The 23,492-nt window shown below is 43.4% G+C and overlaps 1 pseudogene; it reads right to left on the bottom strand.

Moving 5' to 3' along the window:
• Positions 1-1,682: 1,682 nt before the first annotated feature.
• LOC118964714 lies at positions 1,683-22,080 on the bottom strand (annotated as a pseudogene).
• Positions 22,081-23,492: the final 1,412 nt, after the last annotated feature.

Here is a 23,492-nt window from a genome sequence, read left to right as displayed (position 1 = left end):
AAATTGCAGATACTGAGTATCTGTGAGTATCAGTGAGGATTCGTTCAATCAGTAGAAATTGGTTATTAGAAAAGCACATGAATAGAAAACAGAAATTAGTTAGAAAAGCACAAGTATAACATTTCCATCACATAGTCAAAGGGTTTGGCTCTTGAGACCACTTGGAGTCACCGAAGCTTTATTAAAATATCAAGTTTGAGAGTAAAACAGTGAGCTGACATTCCCTTTTTATCTGTGCATTGTAAGCAGGCCCACATTATTTTTGCCATGCAGGTCCCATTTTGGATGTACGTAAAAACAAAACTCCATAATGTAGGCTACAGGTCCAGGTCCAAATTTCCAGAATGTTATTATAGGTAATTGCACATTCAGAAAATCACCAGCAGAATTCCTTTTGAATCCATTTTCCCATTCAATGTGTTGATGTTGCTCGAAAAATGTATCTTTACCTCAAAAGTAGAGCTCACACTAGAAATGTAATATACTTGTAGATTGTATTGTTTTAATTAAACAATATGTCAAAGAAATGACAAAATCCAAAAGGGTACTTTGAGATATTCATGTTACATTTTTACATTTACATTTGAGCCATTTAGCAAACCCTCTTACCAAGAGCAGCTTACAGTTAATGCATTCATCTTAAGACAACTATGTGGGACAACCCCATACATGTATCACAGTCAAATCAAATCACATTCTATTGGTCACATACACATGTTTAGCAGATGTTATTGCAGGTGTAGCGAAATGCTTGTGCTTCTAGCTCCGACAGTGAAGTAATATCTACCATGAAATATCTAACAATTACACAACATATACCCAATACACAAATCTAGCAAAGGAATAGACTTAAGAATATAAAAATTATATGGACAAGCAATGTCAGAGCGGCATAGAATAAGATACAGTAGAAGAGTATAGGATACAGTATACAGTTGAAGTCAAACATTTACATACACTTAGGTCATTAAAACTTGTTTTTCAACAACTCCACAAATTTAAATTTTCGGTTAGGACATCTTTTCGGTTAGGCCATCTTCTTTGTGCATGACACAAGTAATTTTTACAACAATTGTTTACAAGACAGATTATTTAACTTCTACCTTCACCACCTGGGGGCGGCTCGTCAGGAAGTCCAGGACCCAGTTGCACAGGGTGGGGTTCAGTCCCAGGGCCTCGAGCTTAATGATGAGCTTGGAGGGTACTATGGTGTTGAATGCTTAGCTATAGTCAATGAACAGCATAATTACATATGTATTCCTCTCGTCTAGTTGGGATAGGGCAGTGTGCAGTGTGATGGTTATTGTATCATCTGTGGATCGATTGGGGCGGTAACCAAATTGAACTGGGTCTAGGGTGACAGGTAAGGTAGAGGTGATATGATCCTTGACTAGTCTCTCAAAGCACTTCATGATGACGGAAGTGAGTGCTACAGGGCGATAGTAATTTAGTTTAGTTACCTTTACTTTCTTGGGTACAGGAAAAATAGTGGCCATCTTGAAGCATGTGGGGACAGCAGACTGGGATGGGGAGAGATTGAATATGTCTGTAAACACACCAATCATAGTAAGTAAATATTTCCTCAATAAAGTATCTATCAGCAAAGTCAGAGCTAGTAACACTGAAAAGAGGAAAATGCAAGTATTAGTTCATGAAGGCGATGGGTGGAGGGGTTGTTAGGATTATTTAAGATACTCTTTGAAGAGGTAGAGTTTCATATGTTTTTGTAAGATGGGAAGGGACTCTGCTGCCCTACCTTCACCACCATTGGGGTGCCAGGACAGAGAATGGCTTGGACTGGGCTGAGTGGTAGCTGGGGGTGTGGGTGGGGGTGGGAGGCCCAAGACACCAGAGGTGGCAGAACAAAGTACTTGGGTTTGGGTTTGTGCAGAGCCTGAAGGTTAGGGAGGGGCAGTTCCTCTTGCTGTTCTGTAGGCAAGATCCATGGTCTTGTAGTGGATGCGAGCTTCAACTGGAAGCCAGTGGAGTGTTTGGAGGAGTGGGGTGAATTTGGGAAGGTTGAACACCAGGTGAGCTGCAGCGTTCTGAATAAGGTAAATGGGTTTGAAGGCACAAGAGGGGAGCCCACCCACCAGCAAGTTGAAGTAGTCCAGACAGGAGCTGACAAGTGCCTGGATTGGGACCTGCGCCTCGTTCTGTGTGAGGTAGGGTCGTACTCTGCATATGTTGTAGAGTATGAACTTGCAGGAGTGAGTCACTGCTTTGATGTTTGCAGAGAACAGTTTGTTGTCCAAGGTCATGTCAATGTTTTTGTCACTCTGGGAGGGGGAACCAGTGAAGTTGTCAACCGTGATGGAGAGGTCTTGGAGCGGGCAGGTTTTCTCTGGTCTAAGTTGACCTTGAGGTGGTGGGCCGACATCCAAACGGAGACATCTGGCAGGGACACCGAGATGTGAGTCGCAACCTGTGTGTCAGAAGGGGGAAAAGAGAAAAGTAGTCGAGAGTCATCCGCATCGCAATGACAGGAGAGACCATGTGAGGGTTTGACGGAGCCCAGTGACTTGGTGTTTAGAGAGGATAGGACCTAGAACCGATCCACGGGGCACACCAGTTGTGAGAGTACGTGGTTCTGATACAGATCCACTCCATGGCACCTTGCAGGAGTGTTCTGCCAGGTAGGATGCAATCCAAGAATGTGCAGAGCCTGAGACACTCAGCCCTGAGAGCGTGGAGAAGAGGATCTGATGGATAGATCTAGGAGGATGAGAACAGAGGAGAGAGAGTCAGCTTTGGCAGAGCGGAGAGCGTCTGTGACACAGGGGAGAGAGGTCTCAGTTGAGTGAGTCGCCTTTAAGAGACTGGTTAGGGTCAAGAAGATTGTTCTGAGAGAGATAGTGAGAGACTTGGTCAGAGACAACATGTTCAAGTGTTTTGGAAAGAAAATTAAGAAGGGATACCGGTCTGTCGTTTTGGACATCTGAGGGGTCGAGTGTTGGTTTTCTTGAAGAGGGGAGCAACTCAGGCCATTTTGTAGTCAGAGTGGACGAAGCCAGTGGTCAGCGATGAGGGAGGTGGATTCAATGGGCTGAGTGAATGAGTGGCGGATGTTGTCAAACTTCTTTTGAAAGTGGTTGAAAAGTCATTTGCACAGAGGGGGGGGGGGAGGGGGGGGTGATTAAGTAGGGTTGAGAATGTGGAAAATATTTTCCTCGGATTAGAAGCAGAAGCATGAAATCTTGAGTGATAGAAAGTGGCTTTAGCAGTGGATACAGAGGAAGAGAAGGTAGAGAGGAGAGAGTGAAAGAATGATAGGTCCTCTGGAAGTTTCGTTTTCCTCCATTTTCACTCAATTGCACGCAGCCCTGTTCTGTAAGTTCACAATGAGCGACTCAGCCACAGAGCAGGGGGGTAGGCCTGAACCGGCCAGGAGGAAAGGGGATTGTGTGAGTCATAGTAGGGATGAACAGGCAGAATCAGGATATAGGAGTGAGAAGGATTTAGCAGTAGTGAGAGATGACAGGATAGAAGAGGAGAGAGTTGTGGGAGATCAAATCCAATTAAAAAAATGTATATAGCCCTTCGTACATCAGCTGATATCTCAAAGTGCTGTACAGAAATCCAGCCTAAAACCCCAAACAGTAAGCAATGCAGGTGTAGAAGCACGTTTGCTAGGAAAAACTCCCTAGAAAGGCCAAAACCTAAGAAGAAACCTAGAGCGGAACCAGGCTATGAGGGGTGGCCAGTCCTCTTCTGGCTGTGCCGGGTGGAGATTATAACAGAACATGGCCAAGATGTTCAAATGTTCATAAATGACCAGCATGGTCAAATAAGATAAGACAGAGCTAAGATTGCGATTTAATAAATTGATGTGAACATGTTTTGTCAACATCTAGTCATACTCTATATTTAACGACACCAAGATGTTGTCTGTACGGTTCACAGATCATAGGGTCTGAAAGGATTTTCCCTATGTTATGTTGTCAGATGTTAAGATCCGGTCTTTGCCTTAACAGCATGCCATGGATAGTGAGCCATTGTAAATTGAAGGTAAAATGAAACCCTGAATGACAGAGAACATTCCCCTCTACTCAACATTTGTATAGGCATTTCAACGATACTTCTAAAGCAGGGCAGTGGACCATTGCTGATCAAATCAAATCAAAGTTTAGTTGTCATGTGCACCGTATACAACAGGTGTAGGTAGACCTTACAGTGAAATGCTTACTTACAGGCTCTAACCAATAGTTCAAAAAAGGTAATAGGTGAAGAATAGGTAAGTAAAGAAATAAAAACAGTAAAAAGACAGGGAAAAACAGTAGCGAGGCTATATACAGTAGCGAGGCTACATACAGACACTGGTTACTCAGGCTGTTTGAGGTAGTATGTATATGTAGATATGGTTATGTAGATATGTATATGTAGATATATGCATATATGATGAACAGAGAGTAGCAGTAGCTTAAAGAGGGGATGGCGGGTGGTGAGCGGCGGGACACAATGCAGATAGCCCGGTTAGCCAATGTGAGGGAGCACTGGTTGGTCAGGCCAATTGAGGTGGAATGTACATAAGTACATGAATGTATAGTTAAAGTGAAGATACATATATGATAAACAGAGAGTAGCAGCAGCGTAAAAGAGGGGTTGGCGGGGGGGCACACAATGCAAACAGTCCGGGTAGCCATTTGATTATCTATTCAGGAGTCTTATGGCTCGGGGGTATAAACTGTTGAGACGCCCTTTTGTCCTAGACTTGGCACTCCGGTACCGCTTGCCATGCCTGGGGTGGCTGGGGTCTTTGACAATTTGTAGGGCTTTCCTCTGACAATGCCTGGTGTAGAGGTCCTGGATGGCAGGCAGCTTAGCCCCAGTGATGTACTGGGCCGTACGCACTACCTTCTGTATTGCCTTGCGGTCGGAGGCTGAGCAATTGCGGTACCAGGCAGTGATGCAACCAGCTCTCGATGTTGCAGCTGTAGAACCTTTTGAGGATCTACATTTGACCCATGCCAAATATTTTTAGTTTCCTGAGGGGGATAGGCTTTGTCGTGCACTCTTCACGACTGTCTTGATGTGTTTGGACCATTCTAGTTTGCTGGTGATGTGGACACCAAGGAACATGAAGCTCTCAACCTGCTCCACTACAGCCCTGTCGATGAGAATGGGGGTGTGCTTGGTCCACCTTTTCCTGTAGTCCACAATCATCTCCTTAGTCTTGGTTACGTTGAGGAACAGGCTTTTATTCTGGCACCACCTGGCCAGGTCTCTGACCTCCTCCCTATAGGCTTTCTCGTCATTGTCTGTGATCAGGCCTACCACTGTGTCATCTGCAAACATAATCGGAGCTGGTTTAGCATGATTCGATCATAGCCCTGTGTTGACGCTTTGCCTGTTTGATGGTTTGTCACAGGGCATAGCAGGATTTCTTGTAAGCAGGATTTATTGTAAGTCCCGCACCTTGAAAGCAGCAGCTCTACCCTTTTAGCTCAGTGCGAATGTTGCCTGTAATCCATGGCTTCTGGTTGGGGTACATACGTACAGTCACTGTGGGGACGACGTCCTCGATGCACTTATTGATTAAGCCAGTGACTGATGTGGTGTACTCCTCCATGCCATCAGAAGAATCCTGGAACATGTTCCAGTCTGTGAAATCAAAACAGTCCTGTAGTTTAGCGTCTTCTTCATCTGACCACTTTTTTTATAGAACGAGTCACTGGTGATTCCTGCTTTAATGTTTCCTTGTAAGCAGGAATCAGGAGGATAGAGTTGTGGTCAGATTAACCAAATGGAGGGCGAGGGAGAGCTTTGTACGCGTCTCTGTGTTTGGAGTACAGGTGATCTAGAAATTTCTTCCCCCTCTGGTTGCACATTTAACATGTTGATAGAACTTTTGTAGAACTGATTTAAGTTTCCCTGCATTAAAGTCTCTGGCCACTAAGAGCGCCGCCTCTGGGTGAGTGGTTTCCTGTTTGCTTATTTCCTTACACAGCTGACTGAGTGTGGTCTTCGTGCCAGCATCTGTCTGTGGTGGTAAATGAACAGTCACGAAAAGTATAGCTGAAAACTCTCTAGGCAAGTTAGCGGTGCAGTTAGCGGTGTGATAGCAAAAACAGCTTGAGGGTATTCTGTTTGGTGAATAGAAACGATTGCATATAAATGTTAACGTCACCTCAGCAACATAGCCTCCAGGGCAAGTCCTTGGAATAGGATGTTAATTGATGATAAATTGCTTTCTCCACATAGAGTCAAACATACCGTAGACTACCTCGGATTTTTCTGCAGGTTCCTATATCAAAGCACTATCCCAAATTAGTGAGAAAACAACCATTGTATTAGATTTGTCAGGTTTCTTCAAAACTGTGGAGCCATTTGTATCTGTGATTCACAACAGGAAGCGGCCTTGAGAGATACAATGCATAGCGCAGACTGCAGAGCATCCGAGGTCTTGAAACATCCACAAGTCTACTTTCTGTCCCTGTCGAGTTTTCTCCGGCTTTCTACTTCCCTGTGACTTTCAATGAGTTTTGAAATCCCTCGAAACCGAGCATTTATCTCCAGGCCTCTTTTTAAAATGAGCAAGTCTCTCAGGCAGCTCAGAGGAGACCTGTGTGCCTTCAGCCACTCAGTCTGCGCCTCTCTACTCTCCAACTCTGGGAGATTTGTTTTTCAGAAGCTAGATCAAAGCCCCAGCATTGTCCCATCCGCTGTGCTTTTCTCCACTTCTCTGCACACGGCTCTTAGCACAATCAAAGAAAAGCCCCACAACAGCCCAACGTGTGAACTTTGACTGCCTGGTGGGCACACGTCATCCCCCTCCAACCACTTTCACCGGCCAGCCATATTGCCAGAGATCCATCCAGGCCACCTCTGTAATGGTAGTAGTAGTCAAGTAACGAGCTCTCGAGTGGACAGATGTGGATTAATGAGCAAAAGTTAGAGTAGCTCCATGGTGGGTTTTTGGTGGGTTGATGCGTCGGCCCATTAAGCTTGTGAGACTCATATTAGAAGTTATAACCTCACTTGGATACCATCATGGAAATAGATTTACGTTTGCTCTCAAATACGATTGCAACGATTCTCAGTCTGTTGGGGAGCGAGACATGAGGGGAGGCATGCAAGGAGGGAGGGATGAGGGATAGAGAGCGAGTGGCAGAAAAGCAAAGCAAATGAGTCATGGATTTTGAGATGGCTCTTGCACACAGGCTTTGCACATTAATTCTTTGGTGGCATGAGCAGAGCAGTCAGCTCTCATTTGGCAGAGCGGCCACGTACAGGGGGAATGCTCTTTAGTTTAACCTTGTCACAGAGGGCTAAGAGATGCTAAAGAGAAACGCATTACAATACTAGCAGGGGCCACCTCCAACATTATTGTTACTCAGACTGGCCTTTACAGGATGTAGCAAAGCCTACTGTAGCTGACGCAGTACGAATAATTACATAAAACCTGCCCAAGGGTCAGTTTGCTAATGACTAAGATATGACAAAACTAAAAAGCTTATTACCTTGTTATAATGCATTTGTCTAATACCAGGCAACTATTTCATTAAAAGGAGTGGAAGCTTGCTTGAAAGGTGCCAGAGGTAAGGATGATGCAGGTATACATTTTGATGTCAGACGAAAAGTTATTTGCCGTCTACATACTGCAGATGCAGTTGAAGTCGGAAGTTTACATACACTTAGGTTGGAGTCATTAATACTTGTTTTTCAAACACTCCACAAATTTCATGTTAACAAACTATAGTTTTGGCAAGTCGGTTAGGACATCTACTTTGTGCATGACATAAGTAATTTTTCCAACAATTGTTTACAGTCAAATTATTTCACTGTATCAAAATTCCAGTGGGTCAGAAGTTTACATACACTAAGTTGACTGTGCCTTTAAAGAGCTTGGAGAATTCCAGAAAATGATGTCATGACTTCTGATTGGCTAATTGACATCATTTGAGTCAATTGGAGGTGTACCTGTGGATGTATTTCATGCCATGTGGATGTCTTGGCTTGACATCATGGGAAAATCAAAAGAAATCAGCCAAGACCTCAGAATTTTTTTTGTAGACATCCACAAGTCTGGTTCACCTTTGGGAGCAATTTCCAAATGTCTGAAGGTACCACGTTCATCTGCACAAACAATAGTACACAAGTATAAACACCACTGGACCAGCTGTCATACCACTCAGGAGGGAGATGTTCTGTCTCCTAGAGATGAACGTACTTTAGTGCGAAAAGTGCAAATCAATCCCAGAACAACAGCAAAGGACCTTGTGAAGATGCTGGAGGAAACAGGTACAAAAGTATCTATATACACATTTAAAATGAGTCCTATATCAACATAACCTCAAAGGCCGCTCAGCAAGGAAGAAGCCACTGCTCCAAAACCTGCGTGAAAAAGCACATGGGGACAAAGAGCATACTTTTTGAAGAAATGTCCTCTGGTCTGATGAAACAAAAATAGAGCTGTTTGGCCATAATGACCATCGTTATGTTCGGAGAAAAAAGGGTGACACTCGCAACCCGAAGAACACCATCCCAACCGTGAAGCGTGGGGGTGCTTTGCTGCAGGAGGGTCTGGTGCACTTCACAAAATAGATGGCATCATGATGGAGGAAAATAATGTGGATATATTGAAGCAACATCTCAAGACATCAGTCAGAAAGTTAAAGCTTGGTCGCAAATGGGTTTTCCAAATGGACTATGACCCCAAGCATACTTCCAAAGTTGTGGCAAAATGGCTTAAGGACAACAAAGTCAAGGTATTGGAGTGGCCATCACAAAGCCCTGACCTCAAGCCTATAGAAAATGTGTGGGCAGAACTGAAAAAGCGTGTGCGAGCAAGGAGGCCTACTTACCTGACTCAGTTACACCAGCTCTGTCAGGAGGAATGGGCCAAAATTCACCTAACTTATTGTGGGAAGCTTGTGGAAGGCTACCTGAAACATTTGACCAAAGATAAACAATTTATAGGCAATGCTACCAAATACTAATTAAGTGTATGTAAACTTCTGACTCACTGGGAATGTGATGAAAGAAATAAAAGCTGAAATAAATATTTTTCTCTACTATTATTCTGACATTTCACATTCTTAAAATATAGTGGTGATCCTAACTGACCTAAGACAGGGGATTTTTATTCAGATTAAAATCAGGAATTGTGAAAAACTGAGTTTAAATGTATTTGGCTAAGGTGTATGTAAACTTCCGAATTCAACTGTATGTTGTTTGACAAATGATGAGGACTTGGTTTACCCGGGAGAAGCAATAATGCTCGATTTGCATAATGACATGATTTTTTTGTTTTCTCTCTGTATCTCTCTGCAACATTAATAATTTACTTATAGCACAATTCCACCAAGGGTTTAAGAAAATGATTACCATGGAAACAGTCCATTCTCCATGCGATTAAAGTTCTTACTTAACCTATCCCTTATGTTACCCATGACTGGATATTTAATTTGAATAATGCTGTCTCCAAATTATACTCATTCGTATGTACTTAAATGGGATTGAGAGCGTTTTTTTGTAATAGGGGAGGGGGATGGGTGGTTGTGGGGGGCACTTTAATAAAATACATTTAATTTTAAAGCTGTCATTGTTTGTATCCAAGAGCAAGTGCAACTAAGCCAACTAATAATAAAAATGTGAACTTTGGTAGTCAATCTTCACAGTCTTAAATCTTGACCTTCTCTATATGGTCATTTCCGCTGTGATGTTCTCAGATGGAGTTATCGCTTCCAACAGGAAAAAATATAAAATCATTTTGTAGAATTGAAACAACTCTACTTTCTCTTTGTCACAGATGGATGAAATCGCTTCGTGCTTAAAGTTGAAGATGTAATGAGTTGGCATACATTTGAATGGTGTCTCTGCGTCGCTCAGTGGATATTTGACAGAAAGGTCTCTGCCGTCAGTTATATGGAATGGTTTCAATATTGTACTGTCACTTAGTATGATCATATATATTTTACAGTCATAAGAAAAGTGAAATCTTATAGTAAGTTGTCTATAATTCGATTTTGTTTTCTATATTTAGAAAGCATATCAGTCATTTCAAGCCCCATTGTCCACTTTTGTTGAATAGGAAATAAAAATCATAATTTTTCATATTTTCATAAATAGCTTTTGTCCTCAAACGTGAGTACGCCTCAGCAATTTATAACCAATTATACATTTCTAAAACAGTACAGCCTTACCAGTTATTCTTTATGGCCATCTCATGAAAAATATTTACTTTTGGATATGTCTATCTTGGCAGAAATGTACATTTTGCCCAAACGTTCAATAGGTTTTAATGGACATTATGCAAATCACATATTTAAAATATACAGTACCAGGTTTGGACACACTTACTTATTCAACAGTTTCTTTATTTTTACTATTTTCTACATCGTTGAATAATAGTGAATACATCAAACTAGGAAATAACACATATGGAATCATGTAGTCACCAAAAGAATTGTTAAACAAATCAAAATATATTTCATATTTGAGATTCTTCAAAGTAGCCACCCTTTGCCTTGATGACAGCATTGCACACTCTTTTCATTCTCTCAACCTACTTCACCTGGAATGCATTTCCAACAGTCTTGAAGAAGTTCCCATATATGCTGAGCACTTGTTGGCTGCTTTTCCTTCACTCTGCGGTCTAACTCATCCTGATTCATCTCCATTGGGTTGAGGACGGGTGATTGTCGAAGCCAGGTCATCTGAGGCAGCACTCCATCACTCTCCTTTGTGGTTAAATAGCCCTTACACAGCCTGGAGGTGTGTTTTGGGTCATTTTCCTGTTGAAAAACAAATGATAGTCCAATTAAGCACAAACCAGATGGGATGGCATATCGCTGCAGAATACTGTGGTAGCCGTGCTGGTTAAGTGTGCCTTGAATTCTAAATAAATCACTGACAGTGTCACAGGCAAAGCACCCCCACACCATCACACCTCCTCCTCCATTCTTCACAGAGGGATCCACACATGCAGAGATAATCCGGAACCAAAAATCTCATATTTGGACTCATCAGACCAAAGGACATCATTCCATTTGGGTCTTCCTTTCCTGTGGCGGTAAGTAATGATAGACTGTTGTTTCTCATTGCTTATTTGAGCTGTTCTTGGCATAATATGCACCTGGTCTTTTAAAAGGTGGGCTAGCTTCTGTATTCCCCCTTACCTTGTCACAACATAACTGATTTGCTCAAATGCATTAAGAAGGAAAGAAATTCCACACATTAACTTTTAACAAGCACAACTGTTAATTTAAATTAATTCCAGGTGACTACCTCATGAAGCTGGTTGAGAGAATGCCAAGAGTGTGCAAAATAGTAAAAATAAAGAAAAACCCTTGAATGAATAGGTGTGTCCAAACTTTTGACTGGTACTTTATAAACAGTGCCTACAGAAATTATTAATGTGCCTCGACTTATTTCACATTTTATTTCAGCCTGAATTCAAAATGGATTAATTATATTTTTTCTCACATATCTTCATGCGATACCCCATAATCACAAAGTGAAAACATGTTTCTTTCTGGGTGAGTCTCTATGTAACGGATCTTGTCCTCCTCTTCAGAGGAGGAGTAGCGAGAAGGATCGGAGGACCAATTTACAGCGTGGTAAGTGTTCATGATGTAATATTTAATGAATCAAACTGAACACTGAAATACAAAAAAAAATAAAGTGAATGAACGAAAACCGAAATAGTCCTGTCTGGCGATATACACTAAGACAGAAAATAAACACCCACGAAACACAGGTGGAAAAAGGCTACCTAAGTATGATTCTCAATCAGAGACAACTAACGACACCTACCTCTGATTGAGAACAATACTAGGCCGAACACAGAAACCAACATAGAAAAACAAACATAGACTGCCCACCCCAACTCACGCCCTGACCATACTAAAACAAAGACAAAACAAAGGAACTAAGGTCAGAACGTGACACTCTAAGAGCTTATCACACCTGTATTGTACAATATTTGCACATTATTCTTTTTTAAATTCTTCAAGCTCTGTCAAGTTGGTTGTGATCACTGCTAGACAGCCATTTTCAAGTCCTGTCATAGATTTTCAATTATATTTAAGTCAAAACTGTAACTAGGCCACTCAGGAATGAACATTCAATGTTGTCTTGGTAAGCAACCCAGTGTATATTTGTCCTGCTGAAAGGTGAATTTGTCTCCCAGTTCCTTTTGGAAAGCAGACAACCATATTTTCCTATAGGATTTTGCCTGTGCTTAGCTCTTTTCTGTTTATTTTTATTCCCCCCAAAACTCCCTAGTCCTTGCCAATGACAAACATACCCATAACATGATGCAGCCACCACCATGCTTGAAAATATGAAGAATGGTACTCAGTGATGTGTTTTGTTGGATTTGCCCCAAACATTACAATTTGCATTCAGGACGTAATGTTAATTTCTTTTCCACATTTTTTGCAGTTTTACTTTCGTGCGTTATTGCAAACCAGATGCATGTTTTGTAATATTTGTATTCTGTACTGGCTTCCTTATTTTCTATCTGTAATTTAGGTTAGTGTTGTGGAGTAACTACAATGTTGTTGATCCATCCTCAGTGTTCTCCTATCATAGCCATTCAACTCTGTAACTATTTTAAAAGTCACTGTTGGCCTCATGGTAAAATCTCTGAGTGGTTTCCTTCCTCTCCGGCAACTGAGTTAGGAAGGATGCCTGTAACTTTGTAGTGACTAGGTGTATTGATACACCATCCAAAGTGTAATTAATAACTTCACCACACTCAAAGGGATATTCAATGTCTGATTTACCAGTGGTACCCGAGTGGTGAGTGGTCTAAGGCACTGGATCGCAGTGCTAGAGGCGTCACTACAGAGCCGACCAGGAGACCCATGAGGCGGTGCACAATTGGCTCAGCGTCATCCAGGTTAGGGGAGGGTTTGGCCGGCTGTGATGTCCTTGTCCCATCTCGCTCTAGCGACTCCTTATAGTGCTATGCTGACTGCAGTCGCCAGCTGTACAGTGTTTCCTCTGACAAATTGGTGCGGCTGGCTTTCTGGTTAAGTGGCTTCCTGGTTAAGTGTCAAGAAGCAGTGCAGATTGGTGGGGTCATGTTTTGGAGGACGCATGACTGTCGACCTTCGCCTCTCCAGATTCCGTACGGTAGTTGCAGCGATGGAGCAAGACTGTAACTACCAATTGGATTTCACAAAATAGGGGTTATAAACCATTATCATAATAATACATTTTACCCATCTACCAATAGGTGCCCTCCTTTGCGAGGCATTGTCAAACCTCCCTGGTCTTTGGGGATGAATCTGTGTTTGAAATTCACTGCTCGGCTGAGGGACCTTACAGATAATTGTATGTGTGGGGTACAGAGATGAAGTAGTCATTCAAAAATAATGTTAAACACTATTATTGCACACAGAGTGGGTCCATGCAATGTATTACGTGACTTGTTAAGCACATTTTTACTCCTGAATTTATTTAAGCTTCCCATAACAAAGGAGTTGATAATTGACATTTTTTTTTATAGATTTTTCCTTAAAAAAATAAAAGATTGAAACACTGACACTTTGACATGGTATTGCGGTTAAATACATGCAAGAGAAAATCTTTCATGCTCTTTCTTATATCTCTCAGATACTTCTGAACAAACTTCCCTTTGATCTTTTTGGGGGAATATTTGTTGTTCCGTCTAGTGAATTGTTATTAAAAAAAATGTAGTATGGGCTAATAGCAGTAAGACCAATCATTTTTCATCAAATCATTTTTTTAATATATGTTTTTGATACTTCAAGGGGTTCATTTTAATTGCAGGCTGAAACACAACAAAATGTGGAACAAAGTCCAGGCGTTTGAATACTTTCTGAAGGCACTGTAACTTCCAAAGTAAATGGTGAAATGAAGTGAAGCCGGCACAGTTTTATTTACAGCATCTCATTAGATGGCATCAGAAGCCCCAACGTTTATTGACATGTGTTGTACATGAAGAGTGAACATGCTTTCTGACTTCCAATCTGGTGGCACAGACATGCAAATTCTATAATTACATGCAAATAAATACATGGTGGACCAGCTACTTCTGCCATATACTTCCATCCCAATATACAGTAAACATAGCCCCTAGCACAGTTCACTCAATGCCCCCCACCCCCCAACAATGCTTTAGACGTCTTTAGAGTTGTGGTTCATTTGAGCTCTAAATTTGCTTAATAGCTGCCTAATTGGACAAATTGAAGCTCCAATCAGTAAAGCTTATGCTTTCATAGGTTCTGTAGGTGTCTTTAAATCATCTATCGCTTCAGACGCTGAAAGGAAGACAAATTTGCCCAGTGGAGCGAATAATTGCTTCAACTGACTATCAGGGAGCCACGGTAAAGCAAACAAAAGGCCTGTGAACACTGATAACAGACTAGCTGGGATTCCAGCTCTCGCTCCCTGAAGTGACTTTGTCGCTCCCTGAAGTGACTTTGTCACCCCCACCAAAATTGCTGAGCTCTTAGGCTGGCATTACACAAAGGTACTTTCAAGCAACTTTGGTTGCTTGCAACCGAGTTGCTTGGTGAAACATCCGTAACTGATAAGGAACTAATCGGCATCTCGGATACATCCAGTTGAAACTTTTGAACTTCAACACTGCTGTCACTGCCAATGCGCAACCTGTGATCAAGGTTAAATCAAATCAATTTGTTTTTGTCACATGCGCCGAATACAACAGGTAGACCTTACAGTGAAATGCTTACTTACAAGCCCCTAACCAACAATGCAGTTTAAAAAAATACAGATAAGAATAAGAAATAAAAGTAACAAGTAGTTAAAGAGCAGCCGTAAAATAACAATAGCCAGACTATATACAGGGGGTACAGGTACAGAGTCAATGTGCGGGGGATAACAGAAGAGGCATTAGCAAAACGGGAAATGTATAACTGTTAATGGCGTCATTGGTAGTCATGTTTTATGTACATTGTTTATGAATCTATGAATACAATTTTGGAATTGAACCCAAACCTCTGTCTGAAATTGTTCGCCGTGAACTGTGCTAGCTAGCTAGCTAACATTAGCTTAACCCTTGTGCTGTCTTAATAAGGGTCAAAAATGACCCCCCACTATGTTTAACAGCAGAGAAAACCCCCTAAATTAACTTTTACAACATTACATTTTATGACTTTTCCTAGAGTGACCCCAACATTAGAAAACGTGAAACATCGCCTTTATTCATATTTCCATGAAAGCTGTACACCACCAGGGTCCAAAGATTGTCTTAGGGTAATTTTTGACCTGGCTACTGATGAAACTCAGCACAAAACTAAAACGTTCTTCTGCATGTGCAGCATCTCCCCTCCACAACCCCACACATGACTCAAGTTCACAGACAAAATAAAAACAATTTCAGACAAAATAAAACAAAACAAATCTGACAAAATACACATTTCTTGAAAACCTTGTTGACTAATGGAGAATGCAGTCAGAGCCTATAAAGGTGCTGCAGATGACAGTCCCCCCCCAGTTCTCTCTTTGCTGAAGCCATGCATGCACGTTTCAGTGCCCAGCAGGTCGTAGATCTGCTTTTTTCAGACATCCAGGAGGAACAAGACAACAATGATTTAGAAGAGGAGGAGGTATCTGAAGAAGAAGATGGAGAAGAATATAACCCAGAGCACGATGCATCATCTTCAGGTTAAGAAGAAATCCCCCAAGCTGAAAGAGTGACATTATTGTCAAAGAACAGGAAAATGCCATGGTCCTTGTCACCATATGACAACCAGGGCATGATGGGCAGCACAAAATATAAGAAGGATGACCCCAGGGCCCATAAGACATGCAGTTGCCCATGCCCAGGACATCATCTCAACATTCTACATGTTCATCACACCAGCCATCAAAAAAATCTTCCTGGAGATGACACATTTGGTGGGTATCCTTAATAAATACGGAGATAACTGGAAAAGGATGGAGGAGATTGACGTGCCTACGCATGCTAATGTGTATAGGTCCCGAGGCGAGGCTACATGTAGTCTCTGGGATGCAGAGAGTGGAATGGCAATTTTCCCTGCCACGATGCCATTGAAAGTCTTTCACACTTTCTCAAGAATGCTATGATTTGATAACCCGTGAGTCAATGTAACAGTATAACTTTAGACAGTCCCCTCGCCCATACCCGGGCGCGAACCAGAGACCCTCTGCACACATCAACAACAGTCACCCAAAAAGCATCGTTACCCATCGCTCCACAAAAGCCACTGCTCTTGCAGAGCAAGGGGAACCACTACTTCAAGGTCTCAGAGCAAGTGACGTCACCGATTGAAACTCTATTTAGCGCGCACCACCGCTAACTAGCTAGCCGTTTCACATCTGTTACACTCACCCCCTTTTGACCTCCTCCTTTTCCGCAGCAACCAGTGATCCGGGTCAACAGCATCAATGTAACAGTATAATTTTAGACCGTCCCCTCTCCCATACCCGGGCTCGAACCAGGGACCCTCTGCACACATCAACAACAGTCACCAACGAAGCATCGTTACCCATCGCTCCACAAAAGCCTCGGCTCTTGCAGAGCAAGGGGAACCACTACTTCAAGGTCTCAGAGCAAGTGACGTCACCGATTGAAGCGCTATTTAGCGCTGTGTGACAGATGGACTGAGGGGGCACAATGTCACCTGGACAAGGTGATTGGAAATTACAGCTGCAGGAGGATGACTGCCCGCTGGCCCCTGGTCATCTTCCATAACATCATTGATGTGTCCTCATACAATGCCTTCGTGATATAGAACAAGATCGACACTACCTGGATGCCTGATAAGCGGAGCAAGAGGAGGGTGTTCCTGGAGCAGCTGGGAAAGGCACTTGTGACAGGTATTGTTGTAATAAAAACGAGTGGTGTCCACTGATTAAATGCAGTCTTCTGCATTGTGAAGAGGGAAAACCTAGATATTCACAAAGTTTGTGATGAATGACAGGTTGTTTCTGCATGCAAAATAGATTTGGGGTTTAAAATTCAATTAAGCTGCTTTGTTTTAGGGGTTTAGTGAAGGTGGGTCATTATTCAGAATGGATTATTCAGAATGTTAAGACTACACAAGGGTTAAGTCATTGCTAGCTTGGTTAGCTCGTAAGTAGCAAACTAGCTAAATTGTATAGGCTGCATTTTGTCTATGTCCATGCATTTACCATACCCATGGATAAACAAATAATGTCTGAAACCATAATGTGATGTTTGAACAGGATTTGATGTTGCATGCAATTTCCATTGCGTTTCAATTGCTTCATTTATCAGCGCAGTTGCTTGAGAGGATGTAACTTTTTCTCAAAACGTTTGTCAAAATTGCTTCATGTGACACAGGCTGAAGTTGCAAGCAATTTTGGGGGGGATGTGACACACTGAGCAACCCAGTTGCAACTTTGTAGTAGCAAGCAACATAAATTGCAACCAGATTGCATCATGTGACATCAGCTTAAGCCTGCAGTTACACAACGCTACTTGCATGCAACTTTAGTTGCAGTTGCATTCATTTATTACAATTTTTGTTTTGTTGCAGGGGGGGGGGGGTTCACGGAGGAGTAAGGAGTGCAAGTCGTGTTGTGTAACTGCAGCCTAAGACAATAACATTTCCACTGCCAACTTAACCACAGATCAGAGATGCATGCCCTTGTGACCCTGTGTTCTCCCTCGTTAGTATGTGGAGGCATATTACGATTCCACCGATGTCCAAGTTGAGGCAATGCCATTCCAGGTCCCAGCACCTCCATCCACCTCCCAGCCTGCCTCCCTTTGCCTTTCAAGTTCAGAGCAGACAAAACAACTTTTACATTTGCTTCACATCTAGTGAAAAGGGACCAAAACAACAACAAAAACTGTCTAGATTGTTGCAGACAAACATGCCCTGTGTGGCCTATGGTCCAAGCAGCCAGACAGAAACTCTTTAAATTTTAATTGAGTCACCAGTAGTCTATTGAGAGGGCTCTCAAACAATAAACACACTCCCAAACCAACTAAAGACCCCAAGCCCTGCTGCACTACCAAACCTAGATTGACAAGGAAGATGCATTATTAGGGAGCCCTGGAGGGGGTATTACAGACTGAGCAGAATTTAGAGGGTGACAATATGTAAATAACTGAAAGCCAATCTGTTGGTTACTGCCTAGATTGGCAAAGCGGCCTGCTGACTCAGTCTGAAAGAATGTACAACTACAGTCTCATTTCAATGAAATGACGTTGAACCAACGTGGAATAGACGTTGAATTGACGTCTGTGCCCAGTGGGTTGGTTATGTTTGGCACGAGTCCTTCAACACATAAATGGATGTCTTTGTTTGGCACCTTGCATGCTCTCTCTCACCATAGCAGTCTGCAAATGGAACCGTTGTCTGGGAAGGAACAAATGTGACATGCCTGGGTCTCAGAGTGGAAGCTCTCTTTATCTGTCTCCTTGAAGGTAAACAGTATTTCACATGTTTGTTTTGAAGGCACAATGGAATGGGAAGACAAGGCCAAGATTGGCTCTCCATGTGCTCGCTGTGACCCCGGGCTGCAGTAAAGGGGGGATTTGTGCACTGCAGGGCTGGGGCTCAGGCTCCAGAACTGGCGGCTCATTTGTTCAGGGTTTAATTACTGCAAGCTGCAATTATCAGCCAGCTGTTCACATCCCCTCAGATGGCACTGCGGTGGTGGAGAGTCGTGTTCACCCCCCCCCCCCCGCCTCTGCCTCACCCTTTCTTTGGCAGCAGGGGGGCGTACCACAGAGCATGTATTTGTGACGACACCCACATTGGCACTGAGGGCTGGGTTTGTCCGCTGTCACACACCAGGCGTTGTGTATATGTATGTGTGTGCACGAGAAGAAATACCTTCTTTTAAACTATGGGGACCTTCCACATGCATCTGTTCACACTGATATGCCCTTATTAGACCCATCTCACTGTTTCGAAGGCCCCGGTAACTGGTTTCAGCTATGCAGAGCTATAAGCATACTGCCTCTCTAGACTGTCTCCCTTGCTCTCTCTCTCTCACACACACACACGCACACTACCCACACACACACTCTATCCCTCTCTCTATTCTTCTCTGTCTCTCTTGCACTTTTCTCCCATCTCTCGCTCCTTCTCCCTGTCTCTCCCGGCTTCCTCCTCCTCTCTCTCTCTCTCCCCCTCCTATTCTCACTCTCTCTCCCCCTCGCTCTCTCCATCCCTCCCTCCCTCTCTATTCTGGTTGGACGTCATGGCTGGGCTAGTCAAACACGGCAGCGTGACATCCCCCGTCTCAAGTGGACAGACACAATTAATCCCGGAGACAGTGGAGACCCACTGACAGAGGGAGATAAGGTATCGCCCGGCACACACCGTTCCACTTGACCTGTTCCACACGGGTAGGGTTGCAAAGGGAGAGTATATTACTGGAAACTTTCTACGTTTACCAGTAAACTACCAGAATGTTGGTATCGTTCAAGGATGTTATGCATCTATCCCAAGACATCTAGTGGCCTTTGGGTACCTCAGAGTATCACAGGTGTTTGTAATCATCTCTGGCCCTCTGTGTGGCCTGATCACATGTAAAATACACTGAGTGTACAAAACATTAGAAACTCCTGCTCTTTCTATGACATAGTGTTCACCTGGTCAGCCTAAGATCCCTTATTGATGTCCCTTGTTAAATCCACTTCAAATCAGTGTAGATGAAGGATAGGAGACAGCTTAATTTTAAAGAATGATTTTTAAGCCAATTGAGACAGGGATGGTGTATGTGTGCCATTCAAAGGGTGAATGGTCAAGACAAAACTATTATGTGCCTTTGAACGGGGTATGGTAGTAGGTGCCAGGTGCACCAGTTTCTGTACGTTAAAAACTGCAATGCTGCTGGGTTTTTCCCATGCGTATCAAGAATGGTCCCCTAGCCAAAGGACATCCAGCCAAATTGACACAACTGCGGGAAGCATTGGAGTCAACATGGGTCAGCATTCCTGTGGAACGCTTTCGAGACCTTGTAGAGTGCCCAGACGAATTGAGCCTGTTCTGAGGGCAAAAGGGGGGTGCAACTCAATATTAGGAAGGTGTTCCTAATGTTTTGGACACTCAGTATGTATTAAATGATTAAATAAGATGATTTTAAAAAATTAAATATGACAAAGCTGTCAACTAAGTGAATACCTTCAACTAAGTGAATACAATTGGTGCTTAATATGAGGGTTTCAGCAGGAAATATCCACTTATATTTAATTTACTATGTTAATTGTGAAAATAATGCTTTTCATTATTTAGACTATTTTGTCTTGAACCATATGGTCTATCTACTAAAATATATCTACTAAAACAACATTATCCTGTTCGTTAGAATGAATATCGGACCAAGGCTCAGCGTACATTGAGTTCCACATCATTTTAATGAATAAAGTGAAACTTAGCAAAGACAAATAAACAATAAACTAACCGAACCGTGACTACAGAGATGCTACGTGCAATAACTCAAAACATAAACAATATCCCATAACCCACAGGTGGAAAAAATGCTACTTAAGTATAATCCCCAATTAGAGACAACGATAGCCAGCCGTCTCTAATTGGGAATCATACCAAAAACCCCAACATAGAAAAAACAACCTAGAACCCCACATAGACAATATAAACTATACTAACCCCCCAGTAACACCCTTACCTACTCCACCATAGAAAATAAAGGCTCTCTATGGTCAGGACATGACAGTACCCACCCCCAAAGGTGCGGACTCCGGCCGCAAAACCTGAAACCAAAAGGTGCAGAAGGTGCAGAAGGAGACTCCTGCCATGGAGCGGGACTAGACGCCGTGTCTAGACTGGGCATCGGGGCAGAGAAGGGCTCCTGCCATGGAGCTGGACTGGACCGTGTTTGGACTGGACATCGGCTCAGAGGAAGGCTCCTGCCTTGGAGTTGGACTGGACGCCGTGCTTGGACTGGGCATCGGCGCAGGGGAAGGCTCCGGCCATGGAGCTGAACTGGGAACTGTCGCCGAAAGCTCTGGACTGGGAACTGTCGCCGGAAGCTCTGGACTGGGAACTGTCGCCGGAAGCTCTGGACTGGGAACTGTCGCAGGAATCTCTGGACTGGGAACTGTTGCCGGAAGCTCTGGACTGGGAACTGTTGCCGGAAGCTCTGGACTGGGAATCGTCGCAGGAAGCCTGGTGTGTGGGTCCGGCACTGATAGTACCGGACTGCTGACACGCACTTCAGGGCGAGCGCGAGGAGCAGGCACAGGACGCACCGGACTGGGAAGGCGCACTGGAGGCCTAGTGCGTGGAGCCAGGACAGGTGGCGCCAGACTGGTGACACACACTTCAGGGTGAGTGCGAGGAGCAGGCACAGGACGTACCGGACTGGGAAGGCGCACTGGAGACCTAGTGCGTGGAGCCAGGACAGGTGGCGCCAGACTGGTAACACACACTTGAGGGAGAGTGCGAGGAGCAGGCACAGGACGCACCTGACTGGGGACACGCACTTCAGGGAGAGTGCGAGGAGCAGGCACAGGACGTACCTGACTGGGGACACCCACTTCAGGGAGAGTGCGAGGAGCAGGCACAGGACGTACCAGACTGGGACACGCACTTGAGGGAGAGTGCGAAGAGCAGGCACAGGACGTACCGGACTGGGAGGGCGCACTTGAGGGAGAGTGCGAGGAGCAGGCACAGGACGTACCGGGCTGTGGAGACGTACTGGAGACCTGGTGCGTATAACCGGCATCAATTGTACCGGAACTTTAACACACTTCTCAGGACAAGTACGGGGAGCTGACTCAAGTGGCATCGGCTGGCTAACATGCTCCTCAGGGCGAATGCCGTGCATACTACGCCAAACCAACAGCTTTCTCGCTTCACTCTCCTCCAATTTATCCAACAACTCCTCGAAGATCTCTAACTCTCCCCTCCGTTCACTCTCCTCCAATTCATCCAATAACTCCTCGACGGTCTCTGACTCACCCCTCAACTTCGCCGACCACCCCGTGTGCCCCCGCCCAAAAAGGCTGCTTCTTGGGCTTGCATCGTGGCCGCAAACCCTGTCGTCGCCACTGTCCTCCATTCTCTCCTTGCGTCTCCCGCCATGGAAGGTGATCCTGTCCTGCCAGGATTTCTTCCCAAGTTCAGGGTCCCTTCCCATCCAGAATCTCTTCCCAAGTCCAGGATACTTCCTCATTCTGGGCACGCTGCTTGGTCCTTTGTTGATGGGATATTCTGTCCTGTTTGTTGGAATGAATATTGGACCAAGGCCCAGCGTATGTTGAGTTCCACATAATTTTTATGAATAAAGTGAAACTTAGCAAAGACAAAAACAAATAAACAATAAACTAACAACGAACTGTGACTACAGAGATGCTACGTGCAATAACTCAAAACATAAACAATATCCCATAACCCACAGGTGGAAAAAATGCTACTTAAGTATGATCCCCAATCAGAGACAACGATAGCCAGCTGCCTCTAGTTGGGAATCATACCAAAACTCCAAAATAGAAAAAACTACCTAGAACCCCACATAGAAAATATAAACTAGACTAACCCCTCAGTCACGCCCTGGCTCTCTATGGTCAGGACGTGACAAATATGGACACAGATATAACACAAAAAATACCATACCAATACATTACCAAAGTTACGAAAGACTGCCATAGATTTGTTGTTAATTTCCAACATTCCTGAAGATTCTGGTAACTTTGGTAAATTACCGGTAGCTTTGCAACCCTACACACGGGTCTGATTTACCCCCACACACCATAGGGTATGTGGTCTTCTTCACCACAGTAAAATACTTTATTCTCCCTCTTCTCTACTCTCTGTGTCTTAGGTTCTATAAATAAGAGCGAAGATACTGTAACCTGTCTGACATTCAGACAGATTAGATACTGTGTGTCCTTTTCATTTGATGCGTTTGATAATTTAGTAGTTCTGCCATTTTTGTTTTAAAGGCAACATGGTCTTTATTTTAACCAGGAAACCAATACAGTAGTGTTCATTGGAATCATGCACAAGTATCACCTGTACTGTACTTGAATGTGAAGCCCCTTCATGTTTTATTCTGTGTCAAAAGACAGCAAATGGCAGTAGTGTTGTAGACTATGCACTGCCTTTCATTTCATACTATTGTTTTACCCTTGTGTCTCATCATTGAGATTAACCTTGACAGTCCTCAAAAGAACCAAATGAATAGCGTGATAAATGTGAAGATAGAAAATCACCCAGAAACAAATTTCAGTTCCTGCTTGCCTTCAAGGGTCCGCTGTCACAGGGAAAAAAAAACACTTGTCTTGTGAAACAAAATCTAATTTAGCTAAATCTGTAAAAAGAATAAATCAAAGGTCTCCAAACGTAATTCAACATGGACCTGGTCGATATTATCCCTAATGGATCATTAGGACTGTGCTTCTTTGGTATTTAGCATTTTCACTCCATCGCCTGAGGCTCAACCGCGGCACCATGGCAGCTGTTAATATTTCTTGGACTTTAAAAATGTAGGAGGAACTGAATATATGTGTGGACTCAGTGGGGGCTTAGGTGATATGAGGACAGCAGCCTTGTCCAATATGTGAGACCTGTAGGTGTTGGATGACT

Source organism: Oncorhynchus mykiss, chromosome 5, assembly GCF_013265735.2.
Source record: "Oncorhynchus mykiss isolate Arlee chromosome 5, USDA_OmykA_1.1, whole genome shotgun sequence".
In the NCBI taxonomy this organism is placed as follows: domain Eukaryota; kingdom Metazoa; phylum Chordata; class Actinopteri; order Salmoniformes; family Salmonidae; genus Oncorhynchus; species Oncorhynchus mykiss.
Note: the sequence above shows the minus strand (reverse complement) of the source record. Positions and strands in the feature narration are given on the sequence as shown.